This window comes from Artibeus jamaicensis, unplaced genomic scaffold (genome assembly GCF_021234435.1).
Source record: "Artibeus jamaicensis isolate MK-2021 breed Jamaican fruit bat unplaced genomic scaffold, CSHL_Jam_final contig_793, whole genome shotgun sequence".
Taxonomy (NCBI): Eukaryota; Metazoa; Chordata; class Mammalia; order Chiroptera; family Phyllostomidae; genus Artibeus; species Artibeus jamaicensis.
In genome coordinates this window covers 8,824,775-8,843,992 of record NW_026521975.1, presented here as the reverse complement: position 1 = coordinate 8,843,992, position 19,218 = coordinate 8,824,775, and the positions used below count along the sequence as shown (strand labels likewise).

Here is a 19,218-nt window from a genome sequence, read left to right as displayed (position 1 = left end):
ATAGAGCGATGAGCAGAGGGATCTCAGAGCACCGGGGAGGGAGCCAGCAAGGACGGGACCAGCAGAGGGGTTTCAAGGGCAATGAAGCAGGATTCCAACGGATCCACCAGGACTGGGCCCTAAGCCATTCTGCGGAACACCTGGCTCTCATAAGCAAGGGGACAGATCAGGTCTGCCTCTCGAGCTGCTTGTGCACAATGGAGAATGATCATTCGAAACTGCCTCAGGGCACTGCTCAGGCAACAGGAAACTGAAAGAGGCCCTCCATCTAAATTAAAGGCCAACTCTCTCACAGCTGGGCAGAAGTAATTAAGGTCAGCCAGGGACAGACAAAAGAACTCTCAGCACCTGCCCTGAATCAGGCCTGCCAGCAGTGCACTTACTTTCTAGCAGGGGAGAGGATAATGAAGCAAACCCAATACACAGAGACATTCACTGTAAACAGCAATACCAACCTCCAGGGAAAGGCCCAATGCTGCAGACAGAGACAGGCTTGCCAGGGAAGGCCTCCATGAGATAAAACTGTGCAGAGACTAGAAGGGGGTGAGGGAACCACGAGGCAACTGGGGGAAGACTGAGCCAGGCTGAAAGCATAGCAGTGCAAAGGCCCTGGGGCAGGAGTGTGTCCAGAGCCAAGTGAGTGACAGGGAGCCCAGGAAGAGCTAAGGGCAGAGAGATGACGGGTTAGGTAATCAGGACCATGAGCATTCTTGAGGGGACTTGTCTCTGATTGTGAACTGGGGGAAGTATGGCAGGGATGGAGACAGGAGGGCCTTGGACAGACTTCGGGTTTGTCAGGATCTCTCCAGCTGTTCAGTGGGGAATGGACTGACTATGGGAATAAACAAATGAATAAAGCAAGAAGCCAGTGAATGAATAAATATGGGGAGAGAAGGCCTTGGGAACCAGGAGCCAGCCAAGCTCCACCCTGAGAAGACAGCCAAAGGTGAGGGCAGTGTTTGGGTTGTGTGCTACTGACCATGTCCTGCAGGCGCCTGCCTGATGCCTCAGAGACAGAGCTCAGCACAGTCCCCTCCAGGAGCGCATCCCACCATGTGACTGGTACTGGCTTCACTGGATGCCAAGGACCCTGAAGCTCAGAGTGGCGGACCTAGCCAAAGTCACAGATGAAATCACCTGATACATCATGATGTGAATCCACGTCCTGACCACACAATCAGACTCCTGAGCCCCCCAGGGTGGCAGCATCCCCTCATCTCTGACACTCAAGAAGCTCCTTCTGTGTCAGTCTAATGGAAAAGGAGGTCTGGGAGAATTTAAGTGACACAGGCTGGTGGTCCTGCCATGCAGGAGGAGAATTTGCCTGCATGCTCCCTGTGTAGGTGTGCAGACGTCCCCCAAGCCCCTGAGCAGGGCTGGGCGTCACTACTCTCTCTATTTTAATAAACCATTCAAGATCCTGAAAATTAATTTCTCCTAGAAAGACAATTACATGTCAGATAATACACCCACTGAGCAAATGATTAAAAAAAAAGACAAAACTCAGCCAAGGAGGCTCTGTGCAGGCTGACTCTGTGATAAGCGAGCTGAACACAGAGGACTTGGAAGGTCATTACCAGATGGTAATGAACATGGGCATGCAGGCCAGGGGAGGGAGTTCATTTCTAATTTCTGGGCCTCCTCACAATTTATTTCAAATCTATAGACAGCATCTGTGGGCAGGCCTGGCTTCTCATCTTCCAGAAGGACATTCCCAGAACCACTGCATCGCAGCACAGGAGGAGTCAGGCATCTCTGAGCTGCAGGGTCGTAGGGGCATGTGGCCTGTGGCCGCTGTCGGCCCCACACAGGCCTGCATTCACACCCAAACGTGGGTGGGTGACATCTGAAATGTTGAGGGCCAGCATCAACACCAGTGAGGATCAGTGGAAATGAAGCCTGATGAGTCCTTAGCCTGGCCCAAGTCTCCCCCCAGCCAGCCTTTCTCAATCAAAGAACTGGGAGCCCTGGGTTTTTACTCCCCATTGAGCGTTCAGGTGTGGTGAGGCCCAGAGAGGTTAAGCAAGTTGCTTGGGATCACACTGAGAAGTGGAACAGTAAAGAAAGACTCAGATGTAGCTCTGCTCCCCCAAGCCCAGGGCCCTGCTCTGGCCCACGGCCCCAGACCAGGGATGTAGCTTATCCAGGGGTCAGACTGACCAATCTGGGTTAGCATGGGGTTTGGTATATGTGAAACGAGAGTTGGCCAACTATGATCCTGCAGCCAAATTTGGACTGCCGCCTGCTTTTGTAAAGAGTTTTATTGGACCACAGCCCTGCCCTCCTATCTGTATTAAGGTGTGGCAGCTTGAGGACAACAGTGGCCCGAGAAATGCTGCCCATTCAAGGCTCAGTGTGGATTTGTACCCCATTTTTCCCCAGGAAGCTCACTTAAGGGTGCAAGGTCTCTTTGCAAGGCTGAAGGGTGAGCAGCCTGTGGAGGGCCGGGGAGGGGAATGGCAGTGACAGCAGAGCATCAGGACCCCCTTAGAAACCAGGTGATCCTGGTTGCTTAGCAAGCTGTGACTGCTAGGGGATTGGCCAGCTTCCTGGAGGTCAAAATGGTTCCCAAAGAACTCACCAAACTGTGCCTCCAAAACAGGGAATTCTAGGACTCCAGAACATTAAGCAAGGGGGGTGATCCTCTCTACCCATAAGCCTCAGTTTGTCTGCCTGTAAGGGGGTTTGATCCAATGACTTCTGAAATCCTGCTCTGCCAGGACAGTCTGTGGACTGCAATACAGACCTGCAGGGCTCTGAGCCCCTACTTAGACAACTAAAACAACTGAGGCAGAAAGTAGTAGCTTCTCTGTAAAATGGAGATGTTGATGGCATGTCCCCCTACTTCCCCATGTGCACTGTGAAGTGCAATTGCAATTGTGCACGTTAAAGAAATACCCAAGCTGTGATGAGCTAGATGGGGCTGACATGTTAAGAGCTCAAGAAAGTGCATTAGTGGGACTGACATTACAGGTATAACTGGCCAAGGTTATGGACAGTGACCCCACCTACCTGACCCATGACCGGGGGGGCTCTCCGGCATACCTCCCATGGGAGCTCCTGTCCTCCCCCAAGGCTTTCCTAGCTCAGTCACAGCCACCCTCCTTTCAGTGGCTGCTTCAGTTCACACTTAACCTTTCAACAATCCTTCAGTACCAATGCAAGGGCAGATCCCAAATTCAAATCCACAACATACCACCTCCACACTACCATGTGACTTGGCTACCACCATGTCTGCCCCTGGCTATACAGGAAGACCTCTTCAGGGGTACCCTTGACCAGCTTCTCTTCCACCCAATGGCCAAAGGGACATTTTTAACACAGAATCCAGATGTCACCCCCCTGCACAGAATGATCATCAGCTCCCAATGCACTTAGAATAACCTTTACACCTTGGCTTCTGCTTCCCCATCTAGCCTTGCCCTTTACTATCAAATTCTATTCTCTTTCTTCTACTTATTAGACATGCTGAGTACATTCCCATCTCAGAGCCTTTGCTCCTGCTATTCCTTTTGCCTCAAATATTGCTCCTCAAGGCTCTTTTTGTGGCTGTTGACCTCCTTCTACCTATACTTCTAATTATTCTTCCCTGACCACCACCACCTACCCCCAAAGTGAGGCTCCTTCTGTGCCCTGGAATGGCCCTCCTGGAATGGTGCCTGCCATAGGAGTATCCTGGCAGTGATACTCCTATGGCAGGCACCTAATATTTACAGGTTCACCCATGAGTGTCTCTCCTCCACCTGACAGAGTCTAGCCACTCATTACTGTATCTCCAGCATCCAGAATAGCTCACAGTTCCCATCGGGACTTAACACATATTTATCAAATTAGTGAATAAAAGAGAAGATGTTAAATACATTTTAAGTGAGGAAGTCCTCAGGAGTTTGAGGAGAGATGAGTGCATTGTGAATTTTGTTCTAAGCATATAGAGTCAGAGGTGACTGAGTGGGGAGGGCAGGCCCTGCATGTCCCAGGAACAGGAGGTGACGTGGGCAGGGAAGAGAGACAGCCAGGAGCCGGAGGAGTGGGAGACAGACAGAGGAGGGCAGTACAGTGTGTGGTCAAAAGTGAGGACAATGGCAGCACAAATCAAGTCCCACACAAATCTCTTAGGAGATTGTGTTCTCCATCAGCCATTCTGGGCCTCAGTTTCCAGATCTGTAAAATGGAGATAATGGTATCTCTCCTGTAGGAATGGGTATTGCATAAAGGTTCTCTACATGCTGGCATCTCTTGTTATAGAAAGAAACCAGACTCCAGACACCTCCTCCCCACTATGCCCTGGCCAAGAAAACAAATAGGACAAGGATGTTCACTGGATACCAGCTATGCACCCAAGGAGGACTTGAAGCAATCTGCGGGAGAGATGTTGTCCTAATCTAGGCCTGGTGCACCCTCTCAGTGTGGTTCTTTCGTAAGATACTTGGCCACTGTGAGAGGCTCTGAGACTTGTCTCATTGGAACAGTTTGGTCTGGTCATTCTCTAACAAAATTATGAGAGGAAGAAGATTAACTTCATCACTGCACAAAATCTCAAAGTTCTTGTTCTTTAAATTTATTTATTTTAATTCCTATCTCCCAACTGCACCACCTCACCTTTGGCAACCATCAGACTTGTAACTATGAGTCTGCTTCTGTTTTGTTTTGTTTATTTACTTGTTTTGTTTTTTTTAGATTTCACATATAAGTGAAATCATATAGTATTTGTCTTTGGATTATTTCACTTACAGCACCTTCTAGGTCCATCCATGTTGTTGCTAAATGCAAGATTTTCTTCTTCTTTATTGCTAAATAATATTTCATCACATGTATATACATCACATCCTCTTTATCTATTCATCTATCAATGAACACCTAGGTGGCTTCCATATATTGAATATTATTAGTAATGTTCCAATGAACACAGGAGTGCATATATCTTTTCAAATTAGGGCTTGGGGTTTCATCAAATACGTACCCAGAAAGGGAATTGTTGGGTAATATGGCAGTCTATTTTTAATTTTTTAAGGAAACTTTATACTGTTTTCCATAGTGGCTATACAAATTTACAATCCCACCAACAGTGCACCAGGGTTCCCTTTTCTCCACATCCTCCCCAACACTTGCTTTTTATGTGTTTATTTATTTTTCTATTTTTATTATATTTCTTTATTACCATTTAGTGCCCTTATGCCCCCACTACAATCACCTCACTGTTGTTCTTGACCAGAAGTCCTTTTTGCTTCTCCCTCCACCCCTTAACCACCTCCTACATCTTAGCTGTCATCTTGCTCCCTATCTATGAGTCTGTCTCTATTTTTCTTGTTAGTTCAGCTTGTTCATTAGATTCCACATATGAGTGAAATCATATGGTATTTGCCTTTCTCTGATTAGCTTCTTTCACTTAGCTTAATGTTCTCCAGATCCATCCATACTGTTGCAAAGGGTAAATTTTTCTTCTTTATTATGGCTGAGTAGTATTCCATTGTATAAATGTCCCATGATTGTTTTATCTACTCATCTACTGATGCACACTTAGGCTACTTCCATACCTAGGCAATTGTTAAAAACAACAGCGGTGAACGCAGGTGTGTAAATGTTCTTTCAAGTCAGTGTTTTGGATTCCTTTGAATACATTCCCAGAAGTGGAATCACTGGGTCAAAAGGCATATCCATTTTTAATTTCTTGAGGTATCTCCATACTGGTTCCCACAGTGGGTGTGCCAGTCCGCATTCCCACCAACAGTGCAAAAGTGTTCCCCTTTCTCTACATCCTTACTAGCACTTCTTGTTGGCCTTTTTTTTTTTTCTGATGATAGCCATTCTGACAGGTATGAGGTGATATCTCATTCTGGTTTCAATTTGCATTTCTCTGATGATTAGTGGGGTGGAGCATCCCTTCATATGTCTTCCAAGTATGTGGGAGAGTGCTGGGTAGAGAAACCAGGGCTGACTTGGGTTTTATCTGGATCCCTGTGACCGAGGGAAGAGCAGGGAGACCACTTGTGAAGCTGCAAGCTAAGTAAAAAGAAATGGTCATGGTATGGTCCAGGTGGGGCAGCAAAAGGGTTGATTCTGAAGGAAGAGCCACAAGAGCTTGCTGATTAACAAGACAAGTGTGTGGGCAATGAAGAGCTGTCGAGAACACAGAGGACTAACTAAGGTAGGGTGTGAATAGCACATAGGCAGAGGCAGCATGCAAAGAGCTCCCTGCAAGTGGTACAACAATATTTAGTGAGTGTGTACTATGCCAGGCCCCCTGCTAAGTGAAGAACTGCAGAATTCAGAGGACTGCCATCCCGAAGCAAACGGAAGGTGTCTGAGCAGGCTGTGATGTGGGCACAGCTCCAAGCACAACCAGCAGGCTGAGACAGGATGACAGGCGGGCCAGGCCAGTGGCCGTGGTGACTCTTGGCAGTGGCATTTCACAGGAGAAACTCCACATATGGTGGGGAGGGGAAGTTGTACAGAAAGGCCAGAATTATCAAGGGTACAGTGTCAGGCAGCCTGGTTCCTCACACATGCACCCAGGCCCAGGAGAGGCAAGCACATGCTGTGGATCACTGACAGCTCCAACAGGATGCCCGAGGCCAGTCCCGGCGGTGTCTGACACAGGGCTGCACCAGAGTGTCTGCACATCTAATACAGAGAAGCAAACACAAAGAGATGGGGAACATGGGAAGACAAAAAAACATGTCCTGTAATAAAGCACGGGATAAATCTCCAGCAAAAGAACTAAATGAAATGGGGGCAAGCAATTTACCAGATAGAGACTTCAGACTAATGATTATAAGGATACCCAGCAGCATTAAAAAAGATATAAAAACCATAAAAAGTACTGGTCAGAAATAAAAAATGCAGTATCTGGAATAAATAATACACTGGAAGGAATAAACAGGAAGGTAGATGAAGCAAAGGATCTAATCAGCAATTCAGAAGACAAGGTAGAAAAAACCAAACCAGAGCAGCAAAGAAAAAAATTAAATAAAAAATAAGGACAGTTTAAGACACCTTTGGGCTTTGGGACCACATGAAGTGTAAGAGCATACACATCACAGGAGCACCACAAGGAGAAGAGAGTGAGCAAGAGACAGAGAACTGACTTGAAGAATAATGACCCAAAACTACCCTAACTAGGTGAGGGGAAAAACACACAACCCCAGGCAGCACAGACAGTCCCATACAAGATGGATCCAAAGAGGACACATGAAGACACATCATAATTAAAGTGACAAGGCTTAAAGACAAGAGACGATATTAGAAGTCACAAGGGTGAAGCAGTTAGTTACCTACAAGGGGTCTCCCATTAGACTGTGATCTGATTTCTCAACAGAAACACTGCAAGAAACAGGGACTGACATGAAATATTCAAACTGATGAAAAGAAAGGACCTACAACCAAGGCTACTTTACCCAGCAAGGCTATCATTTAAAACTGAAGGAGAGATAGGAGCTTCCCAGACAAGAAAAAGCTAAAGGAGTTTGTTCACATCAAACCAGTACTACAACAAATGTTAAAGGGCTTCTAAGAGGAAGAGGAAGAGGAGGGGAGAGGAAGAGGAGGGGGAGGAAGAAGAAGAAGAAGAAGAAGAAGAAGAAGAAGAAGAAGAAGCAGCAAAGGAAAATAGTCAAAAAATAAAATGGCGATAAATATGTATTTATCAATAATCACTTTAAATGTAAGTGGCATAAATGCTCCAAAACAAGACATACTGTTGCTGAATGGATAAGAAAACAGCCCTGGCTGGTGTGGCTCAGTGGATTGAGCGCCTGCCTGCAAAACACAGGGTGGCTGGTTGAATTCCCAGTCAGGGCACATGCCTGGGTTGTGGGCCAGGACCCCCAGTAGGGGGCACACGAGAGGCAACCACACATTGAAGTTTCTCTCCCTCTCTTTCTCCCTTCCTTCCCCTCTGTTTAAAAACAAAATAAAGAGCTTTGCACGGTGGCAGTATTGTAGCCAATGAGATTTATCTGAGGCACAATTATTGTATGCTAATTAAAAATAAAATAAATAAAATCTTTCAAAAAAAAGCAACACCCATATATATACTGTCTCCAAGAGACAATCTCAAACAAAAGACACACGCAGACTAAAAGTAAAGAAATGGAAAAAGATATTTCATGCAAATGGAAAGGGAAAAAAGGCTGGGGTAGCAATACTTATATCCAACGAAATAGCTTTAAAACCAAGGCTATGGTCAGAGACAAAGGACACTACATAATGATAAAAGGATCAGTGCAACAAGAGGATATAACCTAGTACAATTTGCTCACCCAACATAGGAGCACTTAAATATGTAAAGCAAATCTTGATGAACATAAAGGGAAAGATTGACAGAAATACAGTCAAATTAGGGGATTTCAACATCCTGTTGACTTCAATGGATAGATCTTACAGACAGAAAATCAACAAGGAGACAGTGGACTGACACACTAGATCAAATGAATTGATATCCTCAGAGCATTTCACTGCAAAGCAGCAGAATATACATTCCTTTCAAGTCCACGTGGAACATTTTCTAGGATAGACCACATGTCAGGACACAAAACAATTCTCAATAAATTTAAAATTTGAAATTCATATCAAGCGTCTTCTCTGACCACAAGACTATGAAACTAGATATCAATCACATGAAGAAAATTGAACAATATACAGATATGGATGCTAAATAACATGTTATTAAACAATAAGTGGGTTAACAATGAGATCAAAGAAGAAGTCAACACATACCTTGAAACAAATGAAAATGAGGACACAACAATCCAAAAGCTGTGGGACACTGGGAAAGCAGTCCTAAGAGGGAAATGCATAGCATTACAGGCCCATCTAAAAAATAAATAAATAAAAGAACCAGCAGCTCAATATACAATCTATTTCACACTTAAAGGAGTTTGAAAAAGGACAATAAAGAAAGACCAAAGCAAGTAGATACAAGGAAATGATAAAGATCAGAGCACTAATAAACAAATTAGGGTCTAAAAAAGTGATACAAAAGATCAATGAATCCAATGAATCTTTAAGCAGACTCACCAAGAAAACAAGTTAGGACCCAAAGAAATAAAATCAGAAGTGAAAGAGTAGAAATAACAACTGACATCAAAGAAATACTAAGGATTGCAAAAAATATTATGAACAACTGTAGGCCAGCAAACTGGACTACCAGGACAAAAAGGAATTCCTAGAAACATACAATCTTCCAAAACTAAATCAAGAAGAATCAGAGAATCTGAATAGACAGATTACCCCTAGTGAAACTGAAGCAGTAATAAAAAAACTCCCAACAACAAAAGCTCTGGAGCAGATGGCTTCACAGGGGAATTTTATCAAACATTCTGAGAATTATTACCTCTCCTTCTCAAACTATTTCACAAAATTCAAGAGGAGGGAAGACCCCCCCAAGTTCATTTTATGAAGCTAGCAACATCCCAATTTCAAAATCAGATAAATACACTACAGAAAGAAAATTATTGGCCAATAACACTGATGAACATAGATGCTAAGATACTCAACAAAATATTAGCAAATTTAATAGAGCAAAGCATCAAAAATATCAAAAATATCATACACCATGGCCAAGTGGGACTTATTCTGGGAATGCAAGGATGGTACAACATTTGCAAATCAATAAATGTGATACGCCACACAAATAAATGAAAGATAAAAAAAACACATGATCATGTCAATAGATGAAGAAAAAGCACTTGATGGAATCTAGCACCCACTTATGGTAAAAACTCTCAGCATTGTGGAAATAGAGGGAGGATACCTAAACATAATAAAGGGCATGTTTGACAAACTCACTGCCAGCATCATATCCAATGAGCAAGAACTACAAGATGTCCGCTTTCACCTCTCTTATTCAACATACTACTGGAAGTCCTAGCCACAGCAATCAGACAAGAAGAATTATAAGGTATCCAAATTGGAAAGGAAGAAGTAAAACTGTCATTATTTGTAGATGACGTAATAGTATATATACATAAAGAATCCCAAAGATTCCACCAAGCACCTACTAGAATTGATAAATTATTTTGGCAGAGTACCAGGACACAAAATTAATACCCAGAAATCAGTTGCATTTTTTAAAGATTTTATTTATTTATCTTTAGAGAGGAAGGGAAGGAGAGAGGGAGAGAAACATCAATGTATGGTTGCCTCTCATGAGTCCCCTGCTGGGAACTGGCCTGCAACCCAGGCATGTGCCCTGACTGGGATTCGAACTGCAATGGTGTGGTTTGCAGGCCCGCACTCAATCCACTGAGCTATGCCAGCCAGGGCCAGTTGCATTTTTATATGCCAATAATGAACAAACAGAAAGTGATATTAAAAAAACAATCCCAATCACAATTGCTTGAAAAAGAATAAAATACCCAGGAATAAACCTAACCAAGGATGTAAAAGACCCATACTCGGAAAATTATAAGATACTGAAGAATGGAATTGAATATTCAAATAGGTTGTTGATTTATTGATGACAGTAATCCTGACAGGCACAAGATCATATCTCATTGTGTTTTAAATTTGCATATCCCTGGTAATTAGTGACACTGAGCATTTTTCATACATCCCTTGGCCATGCATGGCCTTGATGGAGAAGTACCTATTCAGGTCCTCTGCCATTTGGTCACTGGATTATTTGGGGGTTTTTTGGTGTAAGGTTGTACAAGTTCCTTACATATTTTGGGCAATAATCCCTTATCATATGTGTTGATGCCAACTATTTTGTCCCATTCAGTAGGTTGTCCATTTGTTTTATTGAGTGTTTTCTTTGCTGTGCAAAAAGTTTTTACTTTGATGTAGTCCATTTCTTTATTTTTTCCTTTTCTTTCTCTCACTCAAGGAGATATACCCAAACTATATTGCTAAAAGAGGTATCAAAGAGTTTACTGCCTGTTTTCTTTTAGTTTTTATACTTTCAGGTCTTATATTTAAGTTTTTACTACATTTTGAATTTGTTATTGTATGTGGTTTAAGAAAGTGGTCTACTTTCTGGACACCTGTGAATATTGTTGCCCAGACTGAGTTACCATCCTGTCAAAACCACAAGAAAGAAAAAAAAAAAAGGAGATGAGACCATATCTGCGTGCAGCATCCAAGAAGAACAGCAGAACCCCCTTGGCAAGTTTAAAGTCGGCAGAAGGTGACCTGGAGCTGTGAGAAGACCAAAGACAGAACCCGAAAGAACTCAAAAGTTTAATACCAACAGCTGAGACAAATTTTACTTTACTATCCTTCAGAACATGCATTTTAAAATATTTTTTTATTTCTTTGTACTGTTTAGCTTTTTGTTCTGTTTTGTGTGTTTGATTTCATTGTTTGATTTGTTTTCTTTATTTTTCCTTTCATATTGCATTTTTCTTCCTTCTCTTCACTCATATTCCAATAACACACTACCTTTGGTATTTTATTTCTTATTCTCTTATTCACATTATATATTCCTTATCATATTATTGTTATTCCAAGTCCCACACAGCACCCTTTCCTGGTCATAATCCATTTCACCATCTTCCTGAGCTTTATAACTGTTGTGATTAAGTTTATTCTCTCACAAACTACACCAAGTTTCTACCCCTTACTCCCACTATATCTCACCATAAAAATTTGCATAAGTGCTCTGCTTTCTAAAGTCAGCTCAAATTCTTTATCCCTTTTAATAAGTGTCTTATTTCCTTTTCACCTTTTATAAACAGTGACTGGTCAGGTGAATGGTCATGGTTACTGATGTACTTCTCCAAAGGATCACCTATCTGTTCTCTACTTGCTAGTACTTAAATCCCACAGAATACTCTCCAGCTCTCTTACTCCATTTCATCTTCACCCTGCCCTGATCACATACAAGACAAGATGGGAGTTGTGAATACCAGTAAACCCACTGGAGAAGAGAACCCACCAACAAAAGAGGCACCAACAGGTAAAGCCCAAGTACAACAAGAGAGCCCATATAAACAGAAGAAAGGGTAACTCCAGAGCATCCAGACAAGGGGATCAAAGAGACCACACCACTGAGTCCCACAGAACTCCTACTACAGAAGTTTACCCCACAAAGACATCTGGCAAAGCAGAGCATCAGGAATCATAGAAACAAATAAGAACAGTCACTTAAAATAGGAAGACACAGAAATAACCCACAGTTGAAAGGAATGGAAGACTCCCCAGTAAAAGACCTAAATGAAATGGAGACAAGCAAACTATCAGAAATAGAGTTCAAAAGAATGATTATAAGAATGCTCAAGGAATTCACTGACAACTACAAGGACCTGAGTGGGAAATACAATAGTATGAAAAAGGAAACAGAATCTGTAACCCAGAACAAGAATAAAATGAAGAATTAAATTTCTAAAATAAAAAAAAACACATGAGAAGGAATTACAAGCAGACCGGATAAAGTAGAGTACCAAATTAGTGAGCTGGAAGACAAGGTGGAAAGAAATACCAAGGTAGAGCAACTGTATGAAAAAAGACTCAAAAAATATAAACATAGCTCAAGGAAACTACAAGACAACCTGAAACTCAACAACATGTGAATCATAGGAATACCAGAAGGAGACTTCCCAAATGTGGAGGGGAAAAGTGACACAAATTCAGGAAGCACAGAGGGTCCTAATCAAGATGAACCCAAATAGGCCTACTCAAGACACATAATACTTAAAATCACTATGAGTATGCTGAGTGAAATAGGCCAGGTGCTGAAAGACAAATACCATATGATCTCACCTTTAACAGGAAGCTAAACAACAAAACAAACAAGCAAGCAGAAAAAAAAATACAAAGACACTGAAATAGAGAACAAGGGGATAGTGACCAGAGGGGAGAAGGAAGGGAAGTTAAGGGGAAAAGGGGGGGGGGATTTGGAGGAACAAATGGGAAGGACACAGGGACGAGAACTAAGGGGGATGGAAATGGGGGGGAGGGGGGGAGCAAGGGGGGGGGGGAGGCTGGGATGGGAAAAATAGACAAAAAACTGTACTTGAAAAATAACTAAATAAAATTTAAAAAATAAAAAAAAGAATAACATGAGCCTTTGAGATATGAAAATTGACAACATTAAAAATGACTTACTATGTTTCAGTAAAAAAAATAAAAATAAAAGTATTTACTTTAAAAAATAAATAAATAAATATTTTAATATTTTAAAAATACTTAAAATCACAAGTTTTTTTTAAATAAAGAGAAAATCTTCAAAACAGCAAGAGAGAAATAAGTAAGATACATAGGAGCTGACTTTTCAACAGAAATACTCTAACCCAGAAGAGAATGTCAAGAAATATTCGAAGTAATGAAAATCAAAGGCCAGCAACAGAGACTACTCTACCCAGAAAGGCTCTAAATTAAAATGGAAGGTGAAATAAGGAGCTTCCCAGACAAAAGAAGCCTCTAAGAATACACCTCCTTCAAACCAGTACTGCAAGAGATGCTAAGGGGACTGCTTTAACAGAAAGAAAAAGAGTGAGAGAGAGGAACACAGATATGAAGGGAGTAAAATGGCAATGAATACGTACCAATCAATAATAATCTTAAGTGTAACTGGAGTAAAAGCTCAAATCAAAAGACACAGGTAGCTGAATGGATAAAAAAAACATGACCACACATATGCTGCCTACAAGAGACCCACCTCAGAACAAAAGACCTACACAGAGTGAAGGTGAAGGATTGGAAACACATTTTCCCAGTAAATGGGCAGGAAAGAAAGGCTGGTGTAGCAGCACTTATATCAGACAAATAGACTTCAAAAAAAGGCCATAAAGAAACTTCATAACACTCAAGGGAAGAATTCATCAAGAAGACAGAAACATTATAAACATAAAAACACCCAACATAGCAGCACCAAAATATATGGAAAATCTTGGAGGACTTCAAGGCAAGTGTAGACAGCAACGCACTTACACTAGGTGATTTTAACACCCCACTGTCAAAAATGGATAGACAGTCAAACAAAATATCAACAAGGACATTCAGGCATTGAACAACGCCCTAGATCAAATGGACTTAACTGGCATATATAGAACCTTCCATTTCAAAGAAGCAAAATACTCATTCTTTTAAAATGCACATGGAATATTTTCAAAGGTAGACAACATGCTAGGGCACAAAACAAGCCTCGACAAATTCCAGAAAATTGAAAGTATATCAAGCATTTTATCACACTGGAAAGGTCTGAAACTACAAACCAACCTCAAGGAAAAACTTTAAAAAAACTCAAACTCATGGACATTGAATAGCATTATACTAAACCATGAATGGGTTAAGAATGACATCAAGGAAGAAATCAAAAAGTTTATGGAAACAAGTAAAAATAAACTCCCAAACTTATGGGACACAACAAAGGCAGTCCAGGAAGGGAAATGCATAGCAATACAAGCCTACCTACAAGAGAAACATTTCAAATAAACAACCTAACCCTAAATTTACAAGAACTGGGAGAACAACAACAAACAAAGTCCAGTTTGTAGAGCAAGTAGAAGGAAGGAAATATCCAAGATCAGAGCAGAAATAAATGACTAAAAGAACAATCCAAATAATCAATAAATCTAGAAGCTGGTCCTTTGAAAAGATAAACAGAATCGACAAGCCTTTAAGCAGACTCATCAAGAAAAAAAGAGAAAGGACCTAAATAAACACAATCAGAAATAAAAGAGATTACAACTGATAACACAGAAATACAAAGGAGTGTACGCAATTACTATGAACAGCTATATGAAAGAAATTGGAAAATCTGGGTGAAATGGACGGAGTTCTAGAAAAATATAATCTTCCATAACTGAATGAAGAAGAAGCTGAAAGCCTGAACAGACCTATAACAGCTGGTGAAATTGAAGCAGTAATCAAAAAACTCCCAGCACACAAAAGCTGTAGGCTGGACAGTTTCACAGGAGGATTTTACAATACATTTAAGGAAGAGCTAACCCCTATCCTTCTCAGAATATTCTAAAATATACAAGAAGACAGAATACTCCCAAACATTTTTTATGAAGCCAGCATCATCCTAATCCCAAAACCAGACAAAGACACAAAAAAGAAAGAAAACTACAGGCCAATATCTCTGCAAAGATACATGCTAATCTTCTCAACAAAATATCAGAAATTGTATCCAGCAGTATATTAAAAAGACCATACACCATGATCAAGTGGAATTCGTCCCAGGGATGCAAGGATGGCACAATATTTGCAATTCGATAAACATAATGTATCACATAAACAAAAGGAAAGGCAAAAATCACATAATCTTATTGATAGATGTGAAGACAGCATTTCATAACATACAGTACCCATTTATGATAATAACACTCAGCAAAGTAGAGTGAGCACATCTCAACATAATAAAGGCCATATACAAGAAACCTACAGCTGACACACTCAATGGACAAAAACTTAGAGTTTTCCCACTAAGATGAGGAACAAGAGAAGGATGTCTGCATTCACCACTTCTATTCAACACAGTATTGGAAGTCCTAGCCAAAGCAGATGAGAAAAAGAAAAAAAGGCATCCAAATTGAAAAGGAGGAAGCAAAACTGTCATTGTTTGCACATGACATGATAGTATACATAGCGAATCCTATAGACTCCACCAAAAAACTACTCAACTTAATAAGTGAAATTCACATAACAGCAGGACACAAAGTCAATATTCAGAAATCGAAGGCATTTTTGCACACCAATAATGAAATTTCAGAAAAAGAAACCAGGACAAAAATCCCATTTGATATAGCAACAAGAAAAATACAGTATCTAGGAATAAACCTAACCAAAGAGGTAAAAGACTTGTACTCAGAATACTACACAGCACTGAAGAAAGAAACTAAGACATAAACAAATGGAAGCATGTACTACGTTCATAGATTGGAAGAATTAACATCACTAAAATGTCCACAGCACCCGAAGCAATTTTTAGATTCAGTGCAATCCCTAATAAAATACCAATGACATATTTCACAGATATAGAAAAGCATTTCAAAAATTTATATGGAACAATAAATGACCCTGAATAGCAGCAGCAATTTTGAGAAAGAACAACAAAGTAGGAGGAATCACAATATCTGATATCAAACTATATTACAAGGACATAATAATGAAAACAGTTTGTTTACTGGCATAATAACAGACACATAGATGAATGGATCATATTAGAGAGTCCAGAAATAAACTCAAGTCTCTATGGTCAATTAATATTTGATAAAGGGGGCAGAAGCATAAAATGGAGTAAAAAGAGCCTCTTTGACAAATGGTGTTGGGAGATCTTGACAGCTACATGCAAAAGAAAAAAAGAAAAGAAACTCAATCACCAACATATACAATACACAAAAATAAACTCAAGGTAGATAAAAGACTTAAACATAAGACGACACCATAAAAGGTGTTCTGCCTCAAGGAGAACATAGGCAGAAAAATCTCATATTCTCTGCAGTAATATTTTCACTGATACATCACCTAGACCAAGGAACATAAAGGAAAGAATAAACAATGAAAGTTTATCAAGATAAAAAGCTTCTGCATGGCTAAAGAAAACATCAGCAAAGTGAGAAGGGAACCAATCATATGGGAAAATATATTTGCCCATGATACCTCGGACAAGGGTTTGATCTCCAAAATATATAAAGAACCCACATGACCCCACTCCAGGAACACAAAGAACCCAAATAAAAAAATGGGCAAAGGACCCGAACAGACACGTCTCCAAGGAGGACATGCAGAGAGCCCAGAGACATATTTAAGGATGCTCAGCATCATGCAACGTAACACCACGATGATATACCACTTCACACTGGTCAAAATGGCCATCATAACCAAATCAACAAACAAGTGCTGGAGAAGTTGTGGAGAAAAGGGAACCCTAGTGCTCTGTTGGTGGGATTGCAGACTGGTGCAGCCACTGTGGAAAATAGGATTTCCCCCCCCAAAAAAAAAAAAACCCTAAAAATGGAACTGCCTTTGACCCAGCAATACCACTGTTGGGATTACACTCTAAGGCTCCTGAAACACCAACAGAAAAGAACCTATGCATCTCAGTGTTCACAGCAGCACAATTTACAGTAGTCAAGTGCTGAAAGCAACATAAATGCCCACCAGTAAATGGGTGGATCAAAAAACTATGGTCCATTTACACAGTGGAATACTAAGCAGCAGAAAGATAGAAGGAACTTCTACCACTCATGATAGCATGAATGGATCTGGAGAGCATTATGTTAAGTAAAATAAGCCAGGTGGTGAAAGACAAATAGTATATGATCTCATGTGTAAGTGGAACCTAATCAAATAAACAAACAAGGAAGGAAAATATAACCAGAGACACTGAAATAAAGAACTGACAATAACCAGAGGGGAGGTGGGAGGGAATAATGGAGGAAAATAGGGGAAGGGTTGTCAAGGAACATATATAAAGGACAGATGGACAAAGCTATAGGGTGTAAGATCAAGGGTGGGAGGTGGGAATGGGTGGGGCAGGGGGAGTGGTCGTGGGAAAATGCAGACAACTGTACTTGAAAAAATAAAAAAACAAAATAATGTGGTACAGTTTCATTCTTTCGCATGTATTTAGCCTGTTTTCCAAACACCATGCATTGAAGACACTCTCTTCATCATATTGTATATTCTTGCCTTCTTTGTCATAGATTAATTGACCATAGAAGAGTGACTTTTCTTCAGGGCTATCTACTCTGTTTCATTGACTTATGGGTCTGTTTTTATGCCGGTACCATGTGTTTAAATTAGTATAGCCTTGTAGTATATTTTGATATCAGGTAGTGTAATACTTCCAACTTAGCTCTTTTTCAAGATTTCTTTGGCTTTTTGAGGTCTTTTGCATTTTAGTTCCGTGAAACATGACATTGGAATTCTGAGAGGCATTGCACTGATTCTGTATATAGCTTTGGGTAGTATGGACATTTTAATGGTGTTAATTGTTCTTAATCACTGTAGAGCCTTACACTCATTTGCATCTTCTTCAATTTCTTTCTTCCATGTCTTCCAGTTTTCTGTCAGTCTTTCACCTCCTTCATTAAATGAAGGAGGTATTTTGTTCCATTTAATGCAATTTTAAGTGGGATTGTTTATTTTTTTACTGACAGTCATTATGGTTGCATAAAAATAAAACTGATTTTTTAATATATTTTATCTTGATACTTTGCTGAACTCATTTATTAGTTCTAGTAGATTTTTTGATGGAATCTTTAATGATCTCTATATATGTTATCTGCAGACGGCAGTTTTACTTCTTCCTTTCCAATTTGGATGCCCTTTCTTTTCTTCTTTTATCTTGTCTCATTGCTGTGGCCAGAATTTCCAATACTATGTTGAATAAAAGTGGTGAAAGTAACCTTGTCTTGTTCCTGATCTTACAAAAAAATGTTCAGCTTTTCATTATTGAGTGTGATGTTAGTTGTGGGTTTGTTACATATGGCCTTTATTTTGTTGATATATGTTCCCTTTACCCCCACTGTGCTGGGGTTTAAAAAATATTTTACTTATTTATTTTTAGAGAGAGGAGAAGGGAGTGAGAAAGAGAGGGAGAGAAACATCAATGTGTGGTTGCCTCTCCCGAGCCTCCTACTGAGGAGCTGGCCCACAACCCAGGCAGGTGCCCTGATTAGGAACTGAACAGGCAATCCTTTGGTTCGCAGACCCACACTCAATACACTGAGCTATACCAGCCAGGGATGCTGAGACTTTTTATCATAAATGGATCTGAATTTTGTTAAATGATTTTCCTGAATTTATTAATATGATCACATGATTTTTAGCCTTCATTGTGTTTCTATGGTGTACCATGTTGTTTTGCAGATATTGGACTAATCTTGTACTCCAGGAATAAATCCCACTTGATCATGGTGAATGGTCTTTTTAATGCTGAATTTCATCTGCTAATATTTTGTTACAGATTTCTGCATCTATGTTCATCAAGGATATTTGCCTATAACTTTCTTTCTTTCTTTCTTTTTTTTTGTAGAGTCTTTGTCTGGTTTTGGTATCAGAGTAAGTCTTAACAGGTAAAATTAGTTTGGGATCCTTTCTTCATCTTCCATTTTTGAGAACTATTTGCCAAGAACAGTATTAAGCCTTTGAATGTTTGGTAAATATCCTATGAAGTCATCTGGTCTAGGAATCTCGTTTGTTGGAAGTTTTTTCATTACTAATTTGATTTTGTTAGTACTTATTGGTCTGTTCAGATTTTCTCTTTTTTCCCGATAGTGTTGAAAGATTGTTTGTTTCTAGGAATTTATCCATTTCTTCCCAGTTGTC

At 40.5% G+C, this 19,218-nt stretch overlaps 1 protein-coding gene across 6 annotated transcripts in view; it reads right to left on the bottom strand.

Annotated features, from left to right (window-relative positions):
* IQSEC1 (IQ motif and Sec7 domain ArfGEF 1) overlaps window positions 1–19,218 on the bottom strand; it is a 443,112-nt gene that overhangs the window by 242,998 nt on the left and 180,896 nt on the right. For 3 of the 6 annotated variants that reach the window (XM_053672885.1, XM_053672886.1, XM_037167385.2), the window contains exon 1: window positions 8,716–8,740. The exons of 2 other annotated variants lie outside the window; for them this stretch is intronic. The gene's annotated coding sequence lies outside the window, so the exon portion shown is untranslated. Of the gene's footprint in view, window positions 1–8,715; window positions 8,779–19,218 lie in introns of those variants that run through there. One more of the 6 variants, XM_053672883.1, reaches the window with a different exon arrangement.